The sequence below is a fragment of the Schistocerca nitens genome, chromosome 5 (assembly GCF_023898315.1).
Source record: "Schistocerca nitens isolate TAMUIC-IGC-003100 chromosome 5, iqSchNite1.1, whole genome shotgun sequence".
NCBI classification, from domain to species: domain Eukaryota; kingdom Metazoa; phylum Arthropoda; class Insecta; order Orthoptera; family Acrididae; genus Schistocerca; species Schistocerca nitens.
This window is the reverse complement of record NC_064618.1, coordinates 505,307,789-505,332,409: the sequence shown is the minus strand read 5'-3', so window position 1 is coordinate 505,332,409 and position 24,621 is coordinate 505,307,789.

Genomic DNA, 24,621 nt, shown 5'->3' with positions numbered 1-24,621 from the left:
AAAAATTAGTTCCAATTTTGGCCATCCGTTGCGAATCTGGTGCTGTAGGGCACCTCGTCGACGTCTCTGGTGCTCGCTCATATTGAACAAATTCCCTAAGTAGCCGTTAATAATAAAATCAACATTTTACCTTTCTCACTTGTTTGACTTTCTCTGTCCACATCCCGTGAAACTGGCTCTGGCGAGTCACTTCTTAAGACTTGTTGTCCCATTTGATTCTGTCTGCATCATGGTTGTACTACCTTTCCCAGAAAGACTGAGTAGTTGAGTTGATGAAAATTTAATGTTTATCTGACGTTAAATGAAAGCAATTTGTGCTTTGCATCAGTATGTCAGTACTTTAAAATGGTTCAAATGGCTCTGAGCACTATGGGACTTAACATCTCAAGTCATCAGTCCCCTAGCACTTAGAACTAATTAAACCTAACTAACCTAAGGACATCACACACATCCATGCCCGAGGCAGGATTCGAATCTGCGACCGTAGCGGTCGCGCGGTTCCAGACTGAAGCGCCTAGAACCGCTCGACCACCAGCGGCCGGCGTCAGTACTTTATGTGATCCATTTATTTCGCATGTGTTATTGATAGGATGCCCACCCATGATTTTTTGTGGATATCTCTGAATAAATGTGTTTAGTAAAAGCTCATATCGCGTGTCCTGTTGCCATCTTTATAGCTCACCAGATGACTACCTTACAAGTTAATGCTTTTAGCGCCTGTATTTATTAAACTACTAGCATTGTTTACTGTGCACCGAGACAAGTTGTTGATTAATTTTTGAGTTTATTTAACAATATTAAATACTCAGATTTTTTACCTTTTTCACTAGAGTTGATATTTTATTACCTTGTCTTTTAAACAAATAGTCTAATCATTTTCAGTTCAGTCTTTTCTCGTAAATTAGGAAGGGATTGAGCTGGGGCGACCCTGTGTTTTAATTGACCATTTATCCCTCGTGGGTGGCTTAACCACCGATTGTGTACAAATGCTAAGTGTTCATGCAAACTGGTACTTGCGATGCGTCGATTCAGTCAAGTGCCAGCAGTAAGATTTAGACGGGTAGCTTAAACCTCTTCCTAATCGATTACATGTGGAAACGTTTCCCTACGTATTTCTTGCATTCACAGCGCCACGTTTGCACCCGGTGGCCAAAATTGAAATCAATTTTTTCCAGCGTAGATCGGTTCCAGATTAACGCATCAGAGGAACTATCAAGTTCCGCTACCATACGATAATGACATCCTATACTTGACATTTATGAGTAGCTCCATTTTCAGTGTAACCACCCAGGACTTCGATCTGTCACTTGCCACCACCCTGGGAAGAGAAACGATATCGAGTCACACTGAATGTATGAAATTAGTCCGCATATATACAGAACTGCCAAAATAAAACTGGTCCACAAAGCCTATTCGGCATTCTATGGAAATGTAAATCCAGGATTAATCATGTCCAAGGTTTCAGAAGATGAGTGCTCGAAAGTACAGGACGCACGGAAAATGAAACACACACTGTATGATCAAAAGTATTTTGCCATCCCAATGTAACGAGTGCTTGACCACGAGAAATCACGAGAGGTGAGGACCCTCCAGTATAGGAAAAGAGGCGAGGAGTATTGTGTTGCCAGTAGAGAAGCTTTTCCAGGAAATGAGAGCTAAGAAAGTGTTACTGGCCGTGTGCAGAACTTGAAACGCAGGTTAATCATATTCACTCTCGCCCAGTTACAACTGGAAAGGAAAGTCCAGGCATTAAACATTGAGAACGCCAGACTGCATGCAAGTTTAGAGATGCCGTTTGGGCCCATAGCACAACAAGAGGTTGAGTCCTTGGATACACTTGGACGAGCACGTCTAGAGAGACAGACTGACATCCTAAAAAGAATGAACAATAAACTCAAGAAAGAGATAGTAGTGGTAGAGGTTAATAACATCCCCATGACAAAGAAAAAGATAGAGAAGTTGCATTAGGTTGAAATTAGAAAAAGAACATCTCAAGAAGATAGAGAATGAACAATTACCATTGACGTATGCTGCAGCAGCGGTTGCTCCAACAACGAAGACAACCTTAAACATTAAAGTAGTAGATTCTAAGGCAAAACAGAATACAATTCTCTTCATTTAACAGACGGAAAACATAGATCCATAAAAAGAAAAGAAAAATAAGCTGAAGGTGAGATCACTCAGAAACACGCAGTCTGTTGTCGTAGTGGAAACACAAACGCAAGAATATTATAGAAGATTTTTTGAGAAAATTCGTAACGTTTCAGACATTTAGCGTGAGGCCACAAAGAAAACAGGACCACTAGTGGCTCTCTATTAGGTGCCAACTACTCATAAGGATGGTGCTTCCTGGATGAACTATATGAGTTAAACTAATCAGAACACATATTTAGAGAGAAATTTATAAATAAAGTAAATCTGTGATTTAAAACCGGGCCACGAGATAAGCGTTTTGCACATAACATTGTAGAAGTAAGTTCCGTAGTAACAAGCCAATTATTGAGCCACAACAGAGTGTTGTAGGTTTCCAGTCTCTAGGAATCGAAGACTACAATACAGCCCCACGATGTTTAAAGTTGTGCGAGCCACTCAGATTATTTGTGGAACCTCTGGTGAAGGAGGAATGTCCACGACTGGAGCTTGAAATAGGATGCATCCCCTGTGAGAAACGAGGAAAGAATCGCACCAAAGGCGGAACGACTGAGTGTCTACCTTACAAACTCTTACAGAACAGAAAAAAAATGAGAGAACTGAGAATGACCTCTAATTGTAGTACGGTTTCCAACCAACATACATGGTATGTCCTTAATCAAACGTAGGACATTTTTACACCTAGAATGATAAAAAGATCTGCATCCACAAGAACTAGAAGATGGCACCGGAAGGATGGATCCTTACAGCAGGACACATTAAATGGCAAGAATGAATCCATCCAGGACACCTTTCTTATAATACAGATTATCTGGACGAAGCGTGTAATGTAGGTAAAGTAGATCCGACAGTTGAACGTACGCTAAATCGTGAATTCTTGAAATGGGCTACGTTTCAGACTGCATTAATTGTAAGGATGGAAGAATTGAAACATGAGCAGAGAGAGACTCAAAACTTATCACACACGAAGTTCATCCACAGAATTTAGAGTGTGAAAATGCATCTCGCAACATCATCTACGAAACGCAACAAAACACAGAATAATCGATTATTCCTCAGACAAAGCCCGAACACGCAAAATGATGTATACAACAAAATGTAAACAACACATAAAACCTGTCAAGTTTATCTGAGGAAGATACTACAAACCAAGGCTAACCCCTTTACTCATCAGTGTGGGGCCTCTGCCACCATTCACGGTGGTGCGCACCAAACAGAGCGACACCGACTATGGAGTGTGTAAAGAAAGTAAAAATGAGGTTGCCTGTGATGAAGTAGGGACACTACCATCGATCCCCAGGTATGGGGCGTGTGATGAAATAGGGTTACCAGCAACAATCCAAAAGAAGTGACGCGTGATGAAATAAGAGCAACCTCATCGACCTCCATTGATAGGGCGTATGATGAAGTAGTGACTCCCTCATCGACCGCCGGTAATGAAAACATAAATAAGGAGAAAACGGACAAAGTCACTGTAGGTAGCGACAAGATCAGCAAGACACATGAGTCTGTGACAACACCAAAAGCCATAGAAACAAAGTGGAGGAATAAAGCAAACACTCCCAATAATGACTGTAAACAAGAGAAACCGTTAGAGGTGCTTAAGTAAACAGTAGATAACATAAAGGACGAACAAATATACACTGAAGAGCCAAAGAAATTGGTACACCTGCCTAATATCGTGTAGGGCCCTGCAACCACGCACAACTGCCGCAACACGACGTGGCATGGACTCGACTAATGTCTGAAGTAGTGCTGGAGGCAATTGTCACCATGAATCTTGCAGGGCTGTCCATAGATCTGTAAGAGTACGAGGGGGCGGAGATATCTTCTGAACAACACGTTGCAAGGCATCCCCGGTGTGCTGAATAATGTTCATGTCTGCGGAGTTGGTGGCCAGCGGAAGTGTTTAAACTCAGGAGAGTGTTCCTGGAGCTACTCTGTAGCAATTTTGGACGTGTGGAGTGTCGCATTCTCCTGCTGGAATTGGCCAAGTTCGTTGGAATGAACAATGGACATGAATGGATGCAGGTGCTCAGACAGGATGCTTATCTACGTGTCACCTGTCAGAGTCGTATCTAGACATATCGGGGGCCCCATATCACTCCAACTGCACACGCCCCACGCCATTACAGAGCCGTGGTCGTGCGGTAGCGTTCTCACTTCCCACGCCCGGGTTCCCGGGTTCGATTCCCGGCGGGGTCAGGGATTTTCTCTGCCTCGTGATGACTGGGTGTTGTGTGATGTCCTTAGGTTAGTTAGGTTTAAGTAGTTCTAAGTTCTAGGGGACTGATGACCATAGATGTTAAGTCCCATAGTGCTCAGAGCCATTACAGAGCCTCGGTGAACAGTCCCCTGCTGACATGCAGCGCCCATGGATTCATGAGGCTGTCTCCATACCCGGACGTCCATCTGCTCGATACATTTGAAACTAGCTCGTCCCACTAGGCAACATGTTTCCAGTCATCAACAGTCGAATTTCGGTGTTGACGGGCCCAGGCGAGACGTAAAGCTTTGTATTGTGCAGTCATCAAGGGTAGACCGGGGGCAGACCAACATTTCTCTGAAGGCTTGCTGGGTCTGCACCTAGCCCACTGTCGGGCGCCACCTCTATAGCGCTACTTAGCGAAATGTTATCAGATAACACAAAGCGTGAAATTTACCTGCCATAGAAGCTGGCTACTCTTGTAGCCATTATAATCCTCTTCCCTTGGACGATATTTTATTGTACAACTGACATGCATGAGGTTTTAACTAGCGCCTGGCAGAAGGTTTTTGAACCAGCTTCCCACTATTTCTCTATCGTTCCACTCTCTAATAGCACATGAGAAAAATGAACACTGACATCTCTCTGTAACAGACCTAATTTCTCTTGTATTACTATGATAATTATTCCTGCCAAAGGAAGTTGGTGGCACTAAAACATTTTCACATACAGAGGAGAAAGTTGATGATTGAAATTTCGTGAAAAGATCTTGGTGCAACGACAAATGCCTTTGTTTTAACAATTGCCATGCCAACTCGCTTATCGTAATCGCGACATTCTCCCTCCTATTACGCTATAACACAAAATAAGCTGCCCTTCTTTGAACTTTTTTGATATCCTCCGTCAATCCTATCTGGTAAGGATTGCATGCAGCACTTCTGTACTCTAGTAAAGGACGAACAAGCGTTGTGTAGGCAGTCTCTTAAGTAGATCTGTTGTACCTTTGTTCTGTCAATAAAATGCAGTCTTTCGTTTACCTTCCCCACAACATTATCTAAGTGCCAGAAAGAAAATTTCACTCTGCGGCGGAGTGTGCGCTGGTACGAAACTCCCTAACAGATTAAAACTGTGTGCCGGACCTACACTCGAATTCGGTACCTTTGCCTTTCGGGGACAAGTGCTTCACCAACTGAGCTACCCAAGCACACAGTTTTTATCTGCCAGTAAGTTTCACGTCAGCGCATGCTTCGTTGCAGAGTGAAAATTTCATTCTGGAAAAATTCCCCGGGCCGTGGCTAAGCCATGATTCCGCAATATCCTTTCTTTCAGTAGTGTTAGTCCTGCAAGTTTCGCAGGAGAACTTCTGTGAAGTTTGGAAGGTAGGAGACGGTGTATTGGCAGAAGCAAAATTGTGAGGAGGGATCCCGCGTCGTGCTTGGAGAGCGCAGTTGGTGGAGCAATTACCCGCGAAAGGCAAAGGTCGCGAGTTAGAGTCTCGGTCCGGCACACAGTGTCAATCAGCCAGTAAGTTTCATTATCTATTTGATCGTTCCAGCTTCAGTTGTTCGTAATGATAATTCCTAGGTATTTAGTCGAATTGCCAGCATTAAAATTTTTGAGATTTATCGTGTAATCGAAATTTAACAAATTTCTTTCTGTACTCATGTGGATAACCTCACACTTTTCCATACTGAAAAACAATTGCCACTTTTTTCATCATTCAGATACCGTGTCCAGGTTATTTAGCGATTGGTTTTGATCTTCTGATGACTTTGATAGACATAAAATCACTGAGAAAACAGTCTAGATCGTGATAGTACTTCATTAAAATGACCGGTTTCGCCTACACTTAGGCCATCTTCAGACAGCACAATCAGATGAAGTTGACGATGCGTAGAACTGTTAGTTGAGCTCAGTCGTTGAAACTACTGTAACTGACTGTGGTCAACTGACAGTTCTACGCATCGTCAACTTCAGCTGATTGTGCTGTCTGAAGATGGCCTAAGTCTAGGCGAAACCGGCCACTTAAATGAAGTACCATCGCAATCTAGACTGTTTTCTCAGTGATATTATATAGATAGCAAGATCGCTGCTTTCCGAAAATGTTACCAAATATTTTGAACTTTAATACACTGTAAATGATAGCATCACCTGCAAACAATCTAAGAGGGCCGCTCAGATAGTCTCCAAAATCGTTTATGTACATTAAGAATCCCCCCCATGGACCATGGACCTTGCCGTTGGTGGGGAGGCTTACGTGCCTCAGCGATACAGATAGCCGTACCGTAGGTGCAACCGCAATGGAGGGGTATCTGTTGAGAGGCCAGACAAACGTGTGGTTCCTGAAGAGGGGCAGCAGCCTTTTCAGTGGTTGCAGGGGCAACAGTCTGGATGATTGACTGATCTGGCCTTGTAACACGGCCTTGCTGTGCTGGTACTGCGAACGGCTGAAAGCAAGGTGAAACTACAGCCGTAATTTTTCCCGAGAGCATGTATGGTTCAATGATGTTTGCGTCCTCTTTGATAAAATATTCCGGAGGTAAAATAGTCCCCCATTTGGATCTCCGGGCGGGAACTACTCAAGAGGACGTCGTCATCAGGGGAAAGAAAACTGGCCTTCTACGTATCGGAGCGTGGAATGTCAGATCCCTTAATCGGACAGGTAGGTTAGAAAATTTAAGAAGGGAAATGGATAGGTTAAAGTTAGATATAGTGGGAATTAGTGAATTTCCGTGGCAGCAGGAAAAAGACTTCTGGTCAGATGAATACAAGGTTATAAATACAGAATCAAATAGGGGTAATGCAGGAGTGGGTTTAATAATCAATAGGAAAATAGGAATGCGGGTAAGCTACTACAAACAGTAAAGTGAAAGCATTATTGTGGCCAAGATAGATACGAAGCCCACGGCTACCACAGTAGTACAAATTTATGTATGATGAGATAAAACAAAATTATTCAGATAGTGAAGAGAGACGAAAATTTAATAGTCATGGGTGACTGGAACTCGACAGTAGGAAAAGGAAGAGAAGGAAACGTAGTAGGTGAATGTGGAATGGGAGTAAGGAATGAAAGAGGACGCCGCCTGGTAGAATTTTGCACAGAGCATAACTTAATCATAGCTAACACTTGGTTCAAGAATCATAAAAGAAGGTTGTATACATGGAAGAACCCTAGAGATACTAAAAGGTATCAGATAGATTATATAATGGTAAGACAGAGATTCAGGAACCAGGTTTTAAATTGTAAGACATTTCCAGGGGCAGATGTGAACTCTGACCACAATCTATTGGTTATGAACTGTAAATTAAAATCGAAGAAACTGCAAAGAGGTGGGAATTTGAGGAGATGGGACCTGGATAAACTGAAAGAACCAGAGGTTGTAGCGAGCTTCAGGGAGAGGATTAGGGAACGATTGACAAGAATGGGTGACAGAAATATAGTAGAAGAAGAATGGGTAGCTTTGAGAGATGTAATGGTGAAGCTAACAGAGGATCTAGTAGGTAAAAAGACGAGGGCTAGTAGAAATACTTGGGTAGCAGAAGAGATATTGAATTTAATTGATGAAAGGAGAAAATATAAAAATGCAGTAAATGAAGCAGGCAAAAAGGAATACAAATGTGTCAAAAATGAGATCGACAGGAAGTGCAAAATGGCTTAGCAGGCATGGCTAGAGGACAAATGTATGGATGTAGAGGCTTATCTCACTAGGGGTAAGATAGATACTGCCTACAGGAAAATTAAAGAGACCTTTGGAGAATAGAGAACCACTTGCACGAATATCAAGAGCTCAGATGGAAACCCAGTTCTAAGCAAAGAAGAGAAAGCAGAAAGGTAGAAAGAGTATTTAGAGGGTCTATACAAAGGCGATGATCTTGAGGACAATATTATAGAAATGGAAGAGAATGTAGATGAATATGAAATGAGAAATATGATACTGCGTGACGAGTTTGGCAGAGCACTGAAAGACCTAAGTCGAAACAAGGCCCCCGGAGTAGACAACATTCCATTAGAACTACTCACATCCTTGGGAAAGCCAGGCCTAACAAAACTCTACCATCTAGTGAGCAAGATGTATGAGACAGGCGAAATACCCTCAGACTTCAAGAAGAATATAATAATTCCAATCCCAAAGAAAGCAGTTGTTGACAGATGTGAAAATTACCTAACTACCAGTTTAAGAAGCCACAGCTGCAAAATACTAACACGAATTCTTTACATACGAATGGAAAAACAGGTAGAAGTCGACCTCGGGGAAGATCAGTTTGGATTCCGTAGAAATATTGGAACACGTGGGACAATACTGACCCTACGACTTGTCTTAGAAAATAGATTAAAGAAAGGCAAACCTACGTTTCTAGCATTTGTAGCCTTAGAGAAATCTTTCGACAATATTGACTGGAACACTCTCTTTCAAATTCTAAAGGTGGCAGGGGTAAAATACAGGGAGCGAAAGGTTTTTACAATTTGTGCAGAAACCAGATGGCAGTTGTAAGACTCGAGGGGCATGAAAGGGAAGCAGTGGTTGGGAAGGGAGGGAGACAGGGTTGTAGCCTACCTCCGATGTTATTCAATCTGTATATTGAGCAAGCAGTAAAGGAACCAAAAGAAAAATTCGGCGTTGGTATTATAATCTATGGAGGAGAAATAAAAACTTTGAGGTTCGGCGATGACATTGTAATTCTGTCAGAGACAGCAAAGGACCTGGAAGAGCAGTTGAACGGAATGGACAGTGTCTTGAAAGGAGGATATAAGATGAATATCAACAAAAGCAAAACGAGGATAATGGAATGTAGTCGAATTAAATCGGGTGATACTGCGGGAATTAGATTAGGAAATGAGACGCTTAAAGTAGTAAAGGAGTTTTGCTATTTGGGGAGCGAAATAACTGATGATGGTCGAAGTAGAGAGGATATAAAATGTAGACTGGCAATGGCGAGGAAAGCATTTCTGAAGAAGAGAAATTTGTTAACATCGAGTATAGATTTAAGTGTCAGGAAGTCATTTCTGAAAGTATTTGTATGGAGTGTAGCCATGTATGGAAGTGAAACATGGACGGTAAATAGTTTGGACAAGAAGAGAATAGAAGCTTTCGAAATGTGCTGGTACAGAAGAATGTTGAAGATTAGATGGGTAGATCACATAACTAATGAGGAGGTAGTGAACAGAATTGGAGAGAAGAGAAATTTGCGGCACAATTTGATTAGAAGAAGGGATCGGTTGGTAGGGCATATTCTGAGGCATCAAGGGATCACCAATTTAGTATTGGAGGGCAGCGTGGAGGGTAAAAATCGTAGAGGGAGACCAAAAGAGGAATACACTAAACAAATTCAGAACGATGTAGGTTGCAGTAGGTACTGGGAGATGACGAACCTTGCACAGGATAGAGTAGCATGGAGAGTTGCGTCAAACCAGTCTCAGGACTGAAGACCACAGCAAGAACGCATTAAGAATAGCAGTGAGCCTGTAACACGTTCTTGAGGGATGCCAGAGATCAGTTTTCTTTTACTCAGTTTTCCGTCGATTACTAAGTACCGTGGCCTTTCTGACAGGGAATCACACAACGGATACTGTCGCACAATTCAAGGGATACTTCATAGGTATACAATTTGATTGAAAGTCTCTAGTGAGGAACGGTGTCGAAAGCCTTCTGTTTTTAATACTTAACGTGTTTGCCGTTCTGATTCACATTAAAATCTCGGCGCCACAGTGGCACAGTACACCACTAGATGATCCAAAACAAAATGACGTAAATGGTGGGTGTCTCACTGTGACACCCAAACAGAGGAAGGAAGCAAGTAATGGAAACATGTGGACTCACAGCCACCGAAAAAGGGAAGACCCACCAATCATCGGGCAAAGTGATGCTGAGTATTTTATGGGTCATAGTATGATGCTAACGTATTATGCTCGTAAGGGGAAAACTGTCACAGTAGAACACTACTAAAACCTCCCGTGGAGGTCACAAAGATCTGTAAAAACTAAGCGTCACGTAAAGCTGTCCGAGTGGATGTTTTTGTTCGACGACAACGCCCCAACTCCTTCTGCATAGGACAAGTCGGACACGCTTCTTCTTTGGTTGTCAAATTTTGCCGCAGTCCCCCCCCCCCCCCCAACCTCCACCCTCACACCACCCCCAACCTTTGTATTCTTCTGACATGGCGCCAAATAACGTTTTCTCTTTCCTGGCGAGGAAACCATTGCGTTGCAGATATTTTGAGAATAACGAGGAAGTGAATTTTGGGATGAGACGTTTCCTGAACAGCCAACATGTAGGCTTCTACAACTATAGTCTCTGCATAAGTCATCCTCCGCTGGGGAAAATATGTCGCACTGAAGGACGAATGAGGAGGACTAATACCAAGCCTCCGCCTCGCATCTTGACTGTTTTTGGGTGACAGTTAAAACTCTATGACTACCCGTTGACTTGCAAAATGTGAAGGCACTGTGTGACTTGCGCATTGACGGAGCGGACTGGCTGGTGCTTTAACTGTGACAGTAGCGTGCTGAATGCGTGACGGGTGCTCTGCTACAGTGAGAGGCGCGTGAAAGGATTCGCCATCTACTAGCTGCGCAGGGGTGTCGTCTCGCTTCTTGCTTCTGCGCGTTGCTTCATTCCGCGCTCTCCTAAGTGGCTCCGCATTCCTTGTCAAACACCTGTTGTATAACATCTGTCCTATCTAGGACAGATGTTATAGATGTTTCTTCGGCTTGCACCACAGTCTAGGGTACAATACATCTAACCCCATTAAACTGCGACGAGACAGTGCTTGTCGGGAGGACACTCGAGCAGCACCTGATTTGTCTACATTCTTCACGCTCTTTCTTCTTTTCCTGGCCCTATCCCGTGTCATCACAGGGTCGATGTGCTGCTCTGGATTTGGCTACATTGGCGATGTAAGGTATCCACCCTTTAGTACCCTCCCCTCTCGCCCCCTCCCCCCTCCGAGACGGAATTTGTGTATTCCATCTGTATGCGTCAGGTGTTACCGCATGTGAAAGTGAGTACAGATTTATTTCAAAATGTTTGAGAATCGTGTAACTGACACTGGCCATGGGTACCGGCCCAGTATCCATCTAGTTCGATGAGGAAAACCGGCTAAAAACCGTATCGATGCTGGCTGGCACACAGGCCTGTATCGTTAATCCGTCACATGGATTCGACCCAGGCTTGGCGCGCATCCCCGAATTCCGGAAGCGGACTGCTAACGCGCGAGACCTTGTAGATCGTCTAATTCCTTCATGATATTATTTTCATTTGTTAAAAGAGTGTGACCAGCTTCGCTTTTACCTACTACCCACTGTTAAGGAAGAAGATGCTAAAACCAAGACTGCTTGAGCCTATCGATAACAGAGGCCAGCCCTAATCCGTCGCGTAATACGTATGTAGTGTGTAACATCGTATGTGAGCAAACTGAGAGAGAACAGGACATTGACAATACTTATTTTGTTTCTATTTAACTTTTTCGAACATGTATTGCTAGCGGTTAAAGTTGCAACACGAAGAAGATGCAACAAACGTCAAACTGGAATGAGGTGTGCTCCACGCTTGGATACGAGAATGTTTAGCAGTTCAGCCCAACCCCATAAAGTAAGTAGGCATTTGACTCTGATTGTGTGTATGTAGATAGTGACATGCCTCCTCTAAAAAGGAGAAACATCTACCACCACGTATCGGAATTTGGTAGCGGCAGAATCATGGTCTATCGAGGCTGCAGTTAGTCGCGTTATTGCTGCTCGCGTTAGTCAGGTTTCCACGACTGCCATGAACTCGATGGGTTTGGAGGACGATAATGTCGTACAAGTTCTTGGCCGCCCCATCCGACTACCGCCTGAACGGACAGGCATATTATTCTCTGGACCATGCAGGGTCGTACCTCAAGATGACATACCTTCAGTCACGAAATGGGCTTGTGTGCAGCAAGACAAATATCCACACGGACATTGCGACAATGTCTGGAGTCTCAAAAACTGTCATCACAGCTCCCATTGATGTGGCAGCAGAGTGAGGCGCGCCAACAGTGGTGTATTCAACTACACCGCTGCACCCAACAGGTCGCCTTTCAGGCGATTCTTCATTTTGTGTACTGCACCGCGGTGGATGTACTTGTGTGTGGAGGCTTCAAGGGAAACGAACGTTGCCAGACTGAATTTGTCAAAACCATGCGAGCCCAGCACCTGGCATGATGGCATGTGGTGCCATTGCATACAAAACATGCTCGGTTCTGGTTTGCAAAGACGTTAATCTGGAATGCAGATGTACTTGTATCTGCCATACCATCTCAGTTCGACTCGATGTCAGAAATGGCAGCTCGGTATTTTCAAGCTCTGTTAACTCCTAAATCACATATAAATTCAATCGCATACTCTTTTTATATTCGCACAATAAGTATAATATGGCATCCTTCCTGGCGTTGCGATTTTAGTGCCGTACAGTATAGGTTGTTGTTGCAGATTAGTCTGTAGAACAACACAATATACAGTTTGTAATTGGTATAAGTGCAGATATTTCTATTGGTGCTGAGGATGTGGTAATGAACAACATTACATCAGCACTTAAGTCATTTGCACACTAATAATTATGGCTATTAAATGTCATATGTTTTTAGGTTGGTTAGTACCTCCAACTAAATACATGTGACAAGAACAAACCAATAACACTTATTTTCCCATGGCGAGTAGGTAAGGTGTTCAAGTGTGGACCCTAAACGGCTAGTCTGAGCTAATAGGCACAGTCAACTTAGTTACACAGGTACGACCATGCAGAAAACATCAGGTTGTAGCTTTTGTGATGAGTTTGTGGAAAGACTTTCCAACACAGGGATAAAACAGCCAACATACTTAGGCGTGTGCATATTCACATTCCACAAGTACTGGGATAAAGCGAGTTCTGGCACACTTTTGATATCAAATTGATGTGCTAGTTAATTAAATTGATCAATTAAACCACACCTTCCCCTTAACCTATTGTTCTGCTAAGTGGTTTATGACCCCCTGAGGGTTGATTTATGACCCCTTGGGGATAATCTGCCCATGGGAGAAACCCCCTCTCCATTACCTCCACCACCTCTTCCTCCACACCTCTGGGAAAAGGGACACTTGTCACCCTCTCCCCAGTTCAGTTCTGAACCGCTTTTCCCCCTCCTGGGAAACCTCTCAGGCCTTTCCTCCTGTACCCTACTTCCTTCTCCCCTGCCCTCCAGCACAGATGCAGGATCTCACAATATGACATTCAAATCAATGTCAATAGTCTATTGATCAGTTGAATTTGCATATTCTTTATTTAATCAGTTTGCAGGAGACAGGGCTCCTCCACTTTGGTAGAACTCATGTCTACACCCTGCACCCCACTTCCCTTGAGTGTAAGCACTGAGGAATGGAATCAATTGCGGTATATCAGCTGCCGTTTTTGATTTGCCTGTGCATGTGTCTGCCGTCCAGGCACTGCTGGGCACTCGGCGAACACTTATGCACACCACAAAGGTCAGGCAGTGTCTGCTGTGTGGGCACCAAAAGGCATTGGGTGATTGGGTGGAACACCAAGTGCTGACAGCTCCATTCGCTGTGGAAGTCTGTGGGCTAATGACACATCGCACACCAACATGTGCTGCTAGGATTGCCAGGCAGTAGCTGGTGGAACTACTGCAAGACACTGCACGAGCCAGTCGCTCGTCCTCTATACCATTGAAGGCTGCTGGGAAACTATTCTCAGAAACCTCAAAGTCAGCTGCCATGTGCACCAATACCCGCCCAAGAGGACACACGTGCCTACCAGCCTGAGGGACTGACTTCTTCTAGTGGTCCCGAACAAAGCATCAGGTGGCAGCATTCCTTTGATCAGCAAATTCCAGACTTGCTTCCTGTCTCTGTGTCTCTCAAGTGGTTACTTCCTGGTTGTGTGAATATATCCATAAACCAACATGTCCAAACATGCAGACAGAGGTTTTCATCCCTCCTTAGAACATCACATTACTGTTGGCTAATACTCAATCAGTGAAGATAAACCAGGCTACCCGACATAGCGGCATTCCCCAGCAACCTTACAGGCGATACCATATCGCACGCAGAGTATGAGCATGCCGTGAATGTCTGGCGGAATTTCAGCCTCTCCATTTTAGAAGAGTACACACAGCTTTAAATGGACACAGGCGTGCTCCTGCTCGCGGGAGTTTTCGAAAAATTCCGGAGTTTATGCATGGCCACATGTTCTCTGGATCCCGGCTTTTATTCCACAGCACCTGGTTTGTCTGGAGACATTATATTCAGGAAAACGAAGCACAGCATCGAAATATTGACCAGGGCTGACATGCTTTTTTTTTTGGAAGAAATGTACATCAGAAATAATAATTTTTAAGTTTCACCTGCCACTAGTCATCGGAGTCTGATTGGTTTTAAGTTTTGTATATACAGTTCACAGTCCGTCAAAACTGTTGTATAACAACCACGTGACTGTAATTATTGGGCTGTGGAATTTAACTGTAGTGTAAGAATAAAAGTATTTCCGCGTTTGTTTTTAGCATAGACTTGTTGTTGTTGTGGTCTTCAGTCCTGAGCCTGGTTTGATGCAGCTCTCCAACCTACCCTATCCTGTGCAAGTTTCTTCATCTCCCAGTACCTACTGCAACCTACATCCTTCTGAATCTGCTTAGTGTATTCATCTCTTGGTCTCCCTCTACGATTTTTACCCTCCACGCTGCCCATCCAATGCTAAATTTGTGATCCCTTGATGCCTCAAAACATGTCCTACCAACCGGTCCCTTCTTCTCGTCAAGTTTTGCCACAAACTCCTCTTCTCCCCAATTCCATTCAGTACCTCCTCATTAGTTATGTGATCTACCCATCTAATCTTCAGCATTCTTCTGTAGCACCACATTTCGAAACCTTCTATTATCTTCCTGTCCAAGCTATTTATCGTCCATGTTTCACTTCCATACATGGCTACACTCCATATAAATACTTTCAGAAACGACTTCCTGACACTTAAATCTCTACTCGATGTTAACAAATTTCTCTTCTTCAGAAACGCTTTCCTTGCCATTGCCAGTCTACATTTTATATCTTCTCTACTTCGACCATTATCAGTTATTTTGCTCCCTAAATAGCAAAACTCCTTTACTACTTTAAGTGTCTCATTTCCTAATGTAATTCCCTCAGCATCACCCGACTTAATTCGACTACATTCCATTATCCTCGTATTGCTTTTGTTGATGTTCATCTTATGTCCTCCTTTCAAGACACTGTCCATTCCGTTCAACTGCTCTTCCAAGTCCTTTGCTGTCTCTGACAGAATTACAATGTCATCGCCGAACCTCAAAGTTTTTATTTCTTCTCCATGGATTTTAATACTTACTCCGAATTTTTCTTTTGTTTCCTTTACTGCTTGCTCAATATACAGATTGAATAACATTGGGGAGAGGCTACAACCCTGTCTCACTCCCTTCCCAACCACTGCTTCCCTTTCATGTCCCTCGACTCTTATAACTGCCATCTGGTTTCTATACAAATTGTAAATAGCCTTTCGCTCCCTGTATTTTACCCCTGCCACCTTTAGAATTTGAAAGAGAGTATTCCAGTCAACATTGTCAAAAGCTTTCTCTAAGTCTACAAATGCTAGAAACGTAGGTTTGCCTTTCCTTAATCTTTCTTCTAAGATAAGTCGTAAGGTCAGTATTGCCTCACGTGTTCCCATATTTCTACGGAATCCAAACTGATCTTCCCCGAGGTCGGCTTCTACCTGTTTTTCCATTCGTATGTAAAGAATTCTCGTTAGTATTTTGCAGCCGTGACTTATTAAACTGATAGTTCGGTAATTTTCACATCTGTCAACACCTGCTTTCTTTGGGATTGGAATTATTATATTCTTCTTGAAGTCTGAGGGTACTTCGCCTGTCTCATACATCTTGCTCGCTAGATGGTAGAGTTTTGTCAGGACTGGCTCTCCCAAGGCCGTCAGTAGTTCTAATGGAATGTTGTCTACTACCAGGGCCTTGTTTCGGCTCAGGTCTTTCAGTGCTCTGTCAAACTCTTCACGCAGTATCGTATCTCCCATTTCATCTTCATCTACATTCTCTTCCGTTTCTATAATATTGTCGTCAAGTACATTGCCCTTGTATAGACTCTCTATATACTCCTTCCACCTTTCTGCTTTCCCTTCTTTGGATAGGGATTGTATCTCCGGGATTCTTCCATGTATACAACCTTCTTTCATGATTCTTGAACCAAGTGTTAGCTATGATTAAGTTATACTCTGTGCAAAATTCTAACAGACGGCTTCCTCTTTCATTTCTTACCCCCAATCCATATTCACCTACTATGTTTCCTTCTCTCCCTTTTCCTACACTCGAATTCCAGTCACCCATGACTATTAAATTTTCGTCTCCCTTCACTATCTGAATAATTTCTTTTATCTCATCATACATTTCATCAATTTCTTCATCATCTGCAGAGCTAGTTGGCATGTAAACTTGTACTACTGTAGTAGGCGTGGGCTTCGTGTCTATCTTGGCCACAATAATGCGTTCACTATGCTGTTTGTAGTAGCTAATCCGCACTCCTATTTTTTTTATTGATTATTAAACCTACTCCTGCATAGATTTATGTATCTGATTTATATATCTGAAAATTGAAAATATTTCAACCAATGATTTTTTTCATCTTTCGTATGGTGAAAAAAGCATCTCTACATTGAATATTACAACCAAATTATGCCTCACGAACCAAATTGTATCTCAAGAATGAAACTGTATCTATGAGAATTGAATAAAAGAAAAAATTCGTTAGCATACATTTTTGTCGTCATTATTTACTAAAAAATTATCCCAGTTGTATATCTAAAGGGTGTAAAGACATAAATGACATTAGTTTTGAACGTGGACGCGAAGTTTAACATGGAAGATAAAAAAATCTATCGAATGGTTGCATGGGTTATGCCTATCGTGCAACACGAATTGGCTTTTGGAGGAGGAGGCATATAACCATTTCCACTTCTAAAGAAATATAACAAACATGTCTAAAATTATGTTACAGTACTTCAAGAAAACCTCAGACGTCGTATCTGAGCTAAGCTGTATACTATCAGACTGGGAGAATGGTGAAAAAAGTCGTACACAGACAGTGAGGTAACAGTTCAGCTAATTTTCATCCAACTTAAAAACAGTTTTACATTTTCATTAGCAGACACAACATTATTTTCACACATCTTCTTCCTTAGTCGATGGAGAGAAGGACACTCATATTATTCTAGGTCCTGAATAGCAGCAAACAAGCAGATTCGAAGCAGTCATGTGATGTTCCCCCCTTGGCCACTACGTTGTTCGTAGTGAGAGGTAATACCTAAACTATCGCATTCTCGGTACACTCTTGACATTCTGGATCTCTGAATAATGAATTCCCTAACAAAATTCAGACATGGAATGTCTCATGCATCTAGCTCCAACTACCAGTTCGCGTTCAAAATCTGTTAATTCTCGTCGTGCGGCCATAAACGCGTCGGAAACCTTTTCGCATGAATCACCCGAGATCAAATGACAGCTCCGTCAATGCATTTCCCTTTTATACCTTATGTACGTGATACTACCACCATCTCTATATGTGCATATTGCTATCCCATGAGTTTGTTACCTCAGTGTAATAGTCAGTTATTGGGTTCAGCTGGGTATGACGAACATGAAGAAACCACTGGACTCTCTTCCTGACTTTACTGAAGCCTGTCTGAAGAGTATAGGCGATGTTATATGGTATTAGCGTGATGGAAATATGATCCATTTTTTCTTTCCATATTTGGGCCAGTCCTGTTTGAACTGTAGCCAACAACACCATATCCTCTTATCATTTTTAAGGTACCTGTTGTGACTTACCATAATGTGTATAGTTTTTTAGCCTGGAACCACACCAGTTTCTATAAAGGAAGAGATTAACAAGACGCGGGAAAGTTCTGTTACAAGTTTCTTTAGTCGGCGTGAGAGTTTCTCAATGATGAACTCTATCCACCCGCCACAAGAAAAGTGTTGTGCGATGGCGTTTATTCTTAACGACCCCGAGTGTACTTTGCAAGAGAAGAAAAGAAATATTTTATTTCACTTTAAAAACCATGCAGCATGCATAATCATTAATTACGTTAATAGCCTGTAAACTAAAATATCCCACTTCATTAGGATAGCATATAACACACACACTAACACACATTTAAGCTCTTAATATACGTAGCGTAAAGATACTTATCTTTCACTATCCTGTTTGTGAAAGCAGAGGAAAAAATACTACCGTTTAACATCCTGTCAACGATGAGGTCACTCGAGACGGACCAGAAACCCTCTTTGCGGAAGAATAACAGCAGGACCTTTTTCAAAATAACTATGCCGTCATTTATCCTAAGCGATCTAGGGAAACCGCGGCTAATATCCGATGTCTGGCTAGGGTACGAACAACTGTCCTTCTCAATAAGAGCCCAGTGTATTACCATTGCGCCACCTCGTTCAGTGTATTTTTTACGTTTAACATTCGCAAAAAGCTGATTGCTTTTATCAGTAGATTTATGTCAAGGTAGTTGTCACATAACGACACAGATACTGCTGCGGAATCATCTTGAAAACTGTCCGTTACAAAACGTCTTTCAAATCATTTATCTTTATGCCATTTATTAGCGCCTGGCGAGATGCAAGGACACACTATGCACGAATATCGCCTGCTATGAATGCCATAATCTTTGGCTTCATAGAAAAGATGTAGCTATACGCTGTGCTCTGGAGGAGTAGCTATCTGCCCAATCTGGTCAGTGCAGCAGAGTTTTGGGTAAAGTACCTGTGTAAACTACAGACAAAGCATTCTGAATTGGGTTTCCGGGATCGTTGGTTCTAGGTGCAACACAGTGAAGCTGCCCGCTCTAATTCGATGACTTCGTCTGATGTTTCATTTCGATGGGAATTTCCTGTGCTGCAATATACAGGAATTTATGGTAAGATCGTTCTTGCAGGTGCGCTTTGGCGCAATATTTCATTCGCAGGATATTCAGGTTTGTATCTGTACTTTCCTTGTGTACGAGGTTAAATCGTCTGTTCAAAGTGAAAGGCTTTGTTCCATGCTTAAGGATCAATATCGGTATTTAATTTATTTATCCGTGAATGCAGGTCATGGCATACGTTACTATCCCAATTGTACACGGTGATAAAACTGCCGCCAAATATCGGTTTTATGCAACCTGCAACACATTCAAATACCAAGTGCAAGAATTTCATGTTCTCTCTCGCTATGCGCCAGTTGTTAGTTCTACAGAAAAAAATGAACAGGAACCTTTTGTAGGAAATTTAATGTTGTTAATTTTTGTACTGGGATTCGTTTTTACTTGAGGCCGTAGTTTTCGAATTATTCAAGAAGAAACGTATAAATGTGACATTAAAACACGTTTTTCTTCAATATCTCGAAAACCGTGGCCTCCAGCGAAAACGGATCCCAGTGCAAAATTTAAGTATATTAAATTTACTACAAAAAATCCCATTCATTTTTTTTGTAGGGCTATCAATTCGTGCATAACGAGCGAGAGAATATGAAATTTTGCATAAAAAGGAAATACTTTCAGGACATCTCCACTAAAGTTATATCAATGATGTACTCAGTTTGGTTCAAAACATGAGTAGGAGGATTTCAATCTAATATTGCAGAGCCGCATAGCTCCTACGGAATTCAAGTCAATGCGGGAGTTGCGATAGGCGAATGTGCATTGGAGGCTCGTGTGTCACGTTGTCTGAACAAACGCTCGGCCTTGTCCTCTGACACGGAAAAAGGAAGTCCACAGTTGCAACTCTGCCCTTTAGAGTTACTTCAGATTGAATCACTAATCGGTTACTGACGGAAGATGCGTGGTGAATTATCCACCTTATTTAAAAAAATTATATTGTAGAGAAAACGTGACATTTACTTCTTTTGTAAGCGTTACACGGGCGGCTGTGTAGAAATATATAAAGTTCACAAGTCACACAGTTTATGGCAGATACCGTGATGTTTTACGACTCTTAAGCGTGTCGCTTTCAGCTGCAGGTGGGACATGAACAATAAACGCTGCGACCTTTTGTGGAAGGCTGAGACGGACCAAGACACTGGTATCAACTTAAAACCTACATAAATCACATGCAGTGAGGGCAATTGCTTCTTTCTAATTTAATCGAGAAGTGTAGCCCATTACTTTGCTGCAGAAAAGTGCCGAAACCATTCTATTCATTTCACTTATTTCCTTAGCGTTTATGTAGTGACGATTGCAAATTTCTGAAAGGTCGGAACTTGATCCAGAGTCTCTGCTTATGGCAAGCATGTGACCTAGCCCTTAGGACATCTGAACACACCTGTAGGCCTGACTCTAACTTTTGTTGTGACTTACGTTTTCACTTATGAATTCCGAACACAATACACACGATTTCTCCCACGAGGTATGAGAGTAGCACCACTGAAGGTTCAGCATAACTGACATCGTTTCACGTCATTGCATCTTCCTTGATATCACCCCAGTCCATACTGAAGACTTCCCTAGAAGCTTGTAGCAGGAAATGCGGATGTCCACGTCAGATTTACTTATTAAGCTCTCTGTTCCTTGCGGACAAGAACTTAGCGTAAACAAGATACTGCTGTAAAATAACACTGATAATCAAGCGTTTGTTTCCTGGATGAGACTTCGTATATATAGTGCAGAATGTTTTGTTACGGTGGACGCATGCCTCACATACATTACCTGACCGCAGGTATTCGGACGAAGTCATTGAGCTCGTCTAATAGACCCGTTCTGCTGTACTGCTTCTCTACTGACAACAGAATACTCCTCACTTACTTTTATAGTGGCGGGTCCGCCTTTCGTGACATCTTGTGGTCAATTTCGCATTACACAGGGCTGTCCAGATACTTTGGTCAAAGACACAAACACGCAAGTTACTTCTAAAAAGTTAGGCGTTCTGTTATGACATAACGTAGCTTTGCAGTCTTGTCTAGTTGTATCACCAGAAGGTTGCATTACGGATGGAAAAATTTGGTGCAATGAGAGTAGAGATCGAAAATAAAGAAGGTAGTAGCTTTAAACTAGTATTATTTTAGTTACATTATGCCATAGTTGCATCAAAAAACGTAGAATAAATTCCACAGACACTCCCCGTGTGCTTGGAAAGAAGAAAGCGTTATTGTCATAGATAAATTTTGAGTTCATGCGTGGGGTGTGTAATCTAGCGATAAATCAAAAATCCTATTTAACCTTGTTTTACTATATCATCCTAGTCGATTGATAAAGTCGTTATATCAGTACTATCGTTTCTGAATACTGCTTTCTATTTTTCCCAGATGAACAGTCGCTTCATTTGTAAAACGATGGGCATTCTTCTCACTTTCAACGGACGGTCACCATAAGATAAGACTTTGATGTTAAGATTTGTTAGCAGTTTGAGAGGTCGTCTGTTTTCCCTGCTACCACATCTTAATCTTTATGTTATAATAGAAACTGCATTTGGATCACTTGTCTACGAGTAAAATGTACATAGTACTGCTGTAGTTCCAAAATTAAACTCTTTGCCTGTTTAAACTAATTTCAATACGAAATCAGCGATGGATTCGCTGAAAAGATGAGTAAAACCACTTAAGAATCAGGCAGAATGAATCTTTCACTCAGCAGCGGTGTGTTTAATATTGACGATCATCCTGGAGGATTAAAATTGTGTGCTGGACCGCGACACGAACCCAGAAACTTAGTTTTTGAGTGTAATTCTCTACAGACTTAACTGTTCAGGAACAACAGACCACGTGCCCTCACAGCTTCAATGGTAGCAGAACATACCTTGCTGGACTAGGAGTCCTGGAAAAAGGAATATGGTAGAGGAATCACTTAACTACAGTCTAAGAGTCGTGAGTTGCGTCTGGATACTCAGTCACGAAAGATAAGGTTCAGGGTTCAAGTTCAAGAATCACAGTTCAAGTGGTTGTTCCGGTCAAGCTGTTTTGCCTAGGAGACATACATTTGTCTGTGGCTCACCACCTTATGTGTTTGCTGTCGGAGAAAGCTCAGCAAAGTAAACTAAAAAAGGGTCTCATTATCCAATTTTTTCGTTGTAGCTGAAGTAGCTACACTTGACAAACCGAGACATACACTCTAAGGCAAAGGGAAAGGACGCACAACGAAGGAGTTATTCAAATTGGTCACGAATTGTAAAATTTGGCAACCGGTGGATGAATGTGTGACTCTGCAGCGCAGTTTTTCCTCGCAGCTGGCAAGCACAGTACACAGCGTTTATTTCGACAGCAGGACGAAAAGTCATTGCGAATTCCATTCCGTGTACTCAGTTGAACAGCAACTATGCCCACAGACAGGCGCGTCAGCATTTGAGAGAGGACGTGTAGTTGGGCTCAAAGGAGCCAGTGGTATTTGGCAAATCGCTCGACAATTGGATAGGAGCGATGCCTCTATTCGATGATTCTGGCAGGAATAGATGAGCCTGGCCGAACACAGCGTTAAGAAGGTAGGAGTCGACTTACAGGAATGACAGAAAGTGAGGATCGAACAACGTCAGAGAGCCACTCACAGCCCCGGTTTCGTCATCAACATCGATGTAACGTGCAGCTGCTGCCTGAGTGACAACAAGGAGCGTTAATAGGCGGCTCACAGAAAGAGGGCAGAACTCACAGTGCCCATTGCTCCAATTACCACTGACCTCTGTACCCCAATAAGCCCGTTTGCAGTGATGTCGTGCACATTCGGCCTGGCATCTCATTGACTGGATTAGAATTGTCTTCAGCGGTGATTCCCAGTTCGAAATTAACCTCTATGACCAGCGAAGACGTGCCTGGAGTTTTGTGAACAGCGGTGGGATACCAACGTGACTGTCGCACACCGTAAGGTCCAACAGTCAGGAGTGATGGTTTCGGTCGCCATTTCTTTTCGTAGCAGAAGCCATTTCCTTGTCATTCGCGGCACCGTTACAGCACAGCGGTATGTCGGCGATATTCTATGTCCATTTCTTTGCCTTCATGGCAAGCTATCCGGGGCTTACCTTTCAGCAAGATAATGCGCGCCCGCACAAGGTGAGAGTTTCTATTAGTTGTCTTCATGTTTGCCAAACACTACCTTGGGCAGCAAGGTCGCCGGATCCCTCCCAAACTTAGAACGTCTGGAGCATTTTGGGCATCCTACGGTCGCAGGTTCGAATCCTGCCTTGGGCATGGATGTGTGTGATGTCCCTTAGGTTAGTTAGGTTTAAGTAGTTCTGTTCGAGGGGACTGATGACCTCAGAAGTTAAGTCCCATAGTTCTTAGAGCCATTTGAACCATTTGAACCATTTTGGGCATCGCCCTCCAACCAGCTCAGCGTTTTGACGATGTATCGCAACGATTGGACAGAACTTGGCACGATAACTCTTAGGAGGACGTCTAGCAGCTCTATGAAGCAGTGTCAAGCCGCGTAACTGCTTGCATAAGGGGCAGAGGTGGACCAACGCGTTGTTGACTTGCTCAATTTGTGAAGATTTTTCTTGAATAAATCATCCAATTTTTCCGAAATTATAATTATTTGTTTGTCTTTACATGTATATCACATTTACCGATAGCCGCACCATTCGGATGTAGTTGTCACATCCTATCTTCTTTTCTATGCTTTCCAATATACACTCCTGGAAATTGAAATAAGAACACCGTGAATTCACTGTCCCAGGAAGGGGAAACTTTATTGACACATTCCTGGGGTCAGATACATCACATGATCACACTGACAGAACCACAGGCACATAGACACAGGCAACAGAGCATGCACAATGTCGGCACTAGTACAGTGTATATCCACCTTTCGCAGCAATGCAGGCTGCTATTCTCCCATGGAGACGATCGTAGAGATGCTGGATGTAGTCCTGTGGAACGGCTTGCCATGCCATTTCCACCTGGCGCCTCAGTTGGACCAGCGTTCGTGCTGGACGTGCAGACCGCGTGAGACGACGCTTCATCCAGTCCCAAACATGCTCAATGGGGGACAGATCCGGAGATCTTGCTGGCCAGGGTAGTTGACTTACACCTTCTAGAGCACGTCGGGTGGCACGGGATACATGCGGACGTGCATTGTCCTGTTGGAACAGCAAGTTCCCTTGCCGGTCTAGGAATGGTAGAACGATGGGTTCGATGACGGTTTGGATGTACCGTGCACTATTCAGTGTCCCCTCGACGATCACCAGTGGTGTACGGCCAGTGTAGGAGATCGCTCCCCACACCATGATGCCGGGTGTTGGCCCTGTGTGCCTCGGTCGTATGCAGTCCTGAT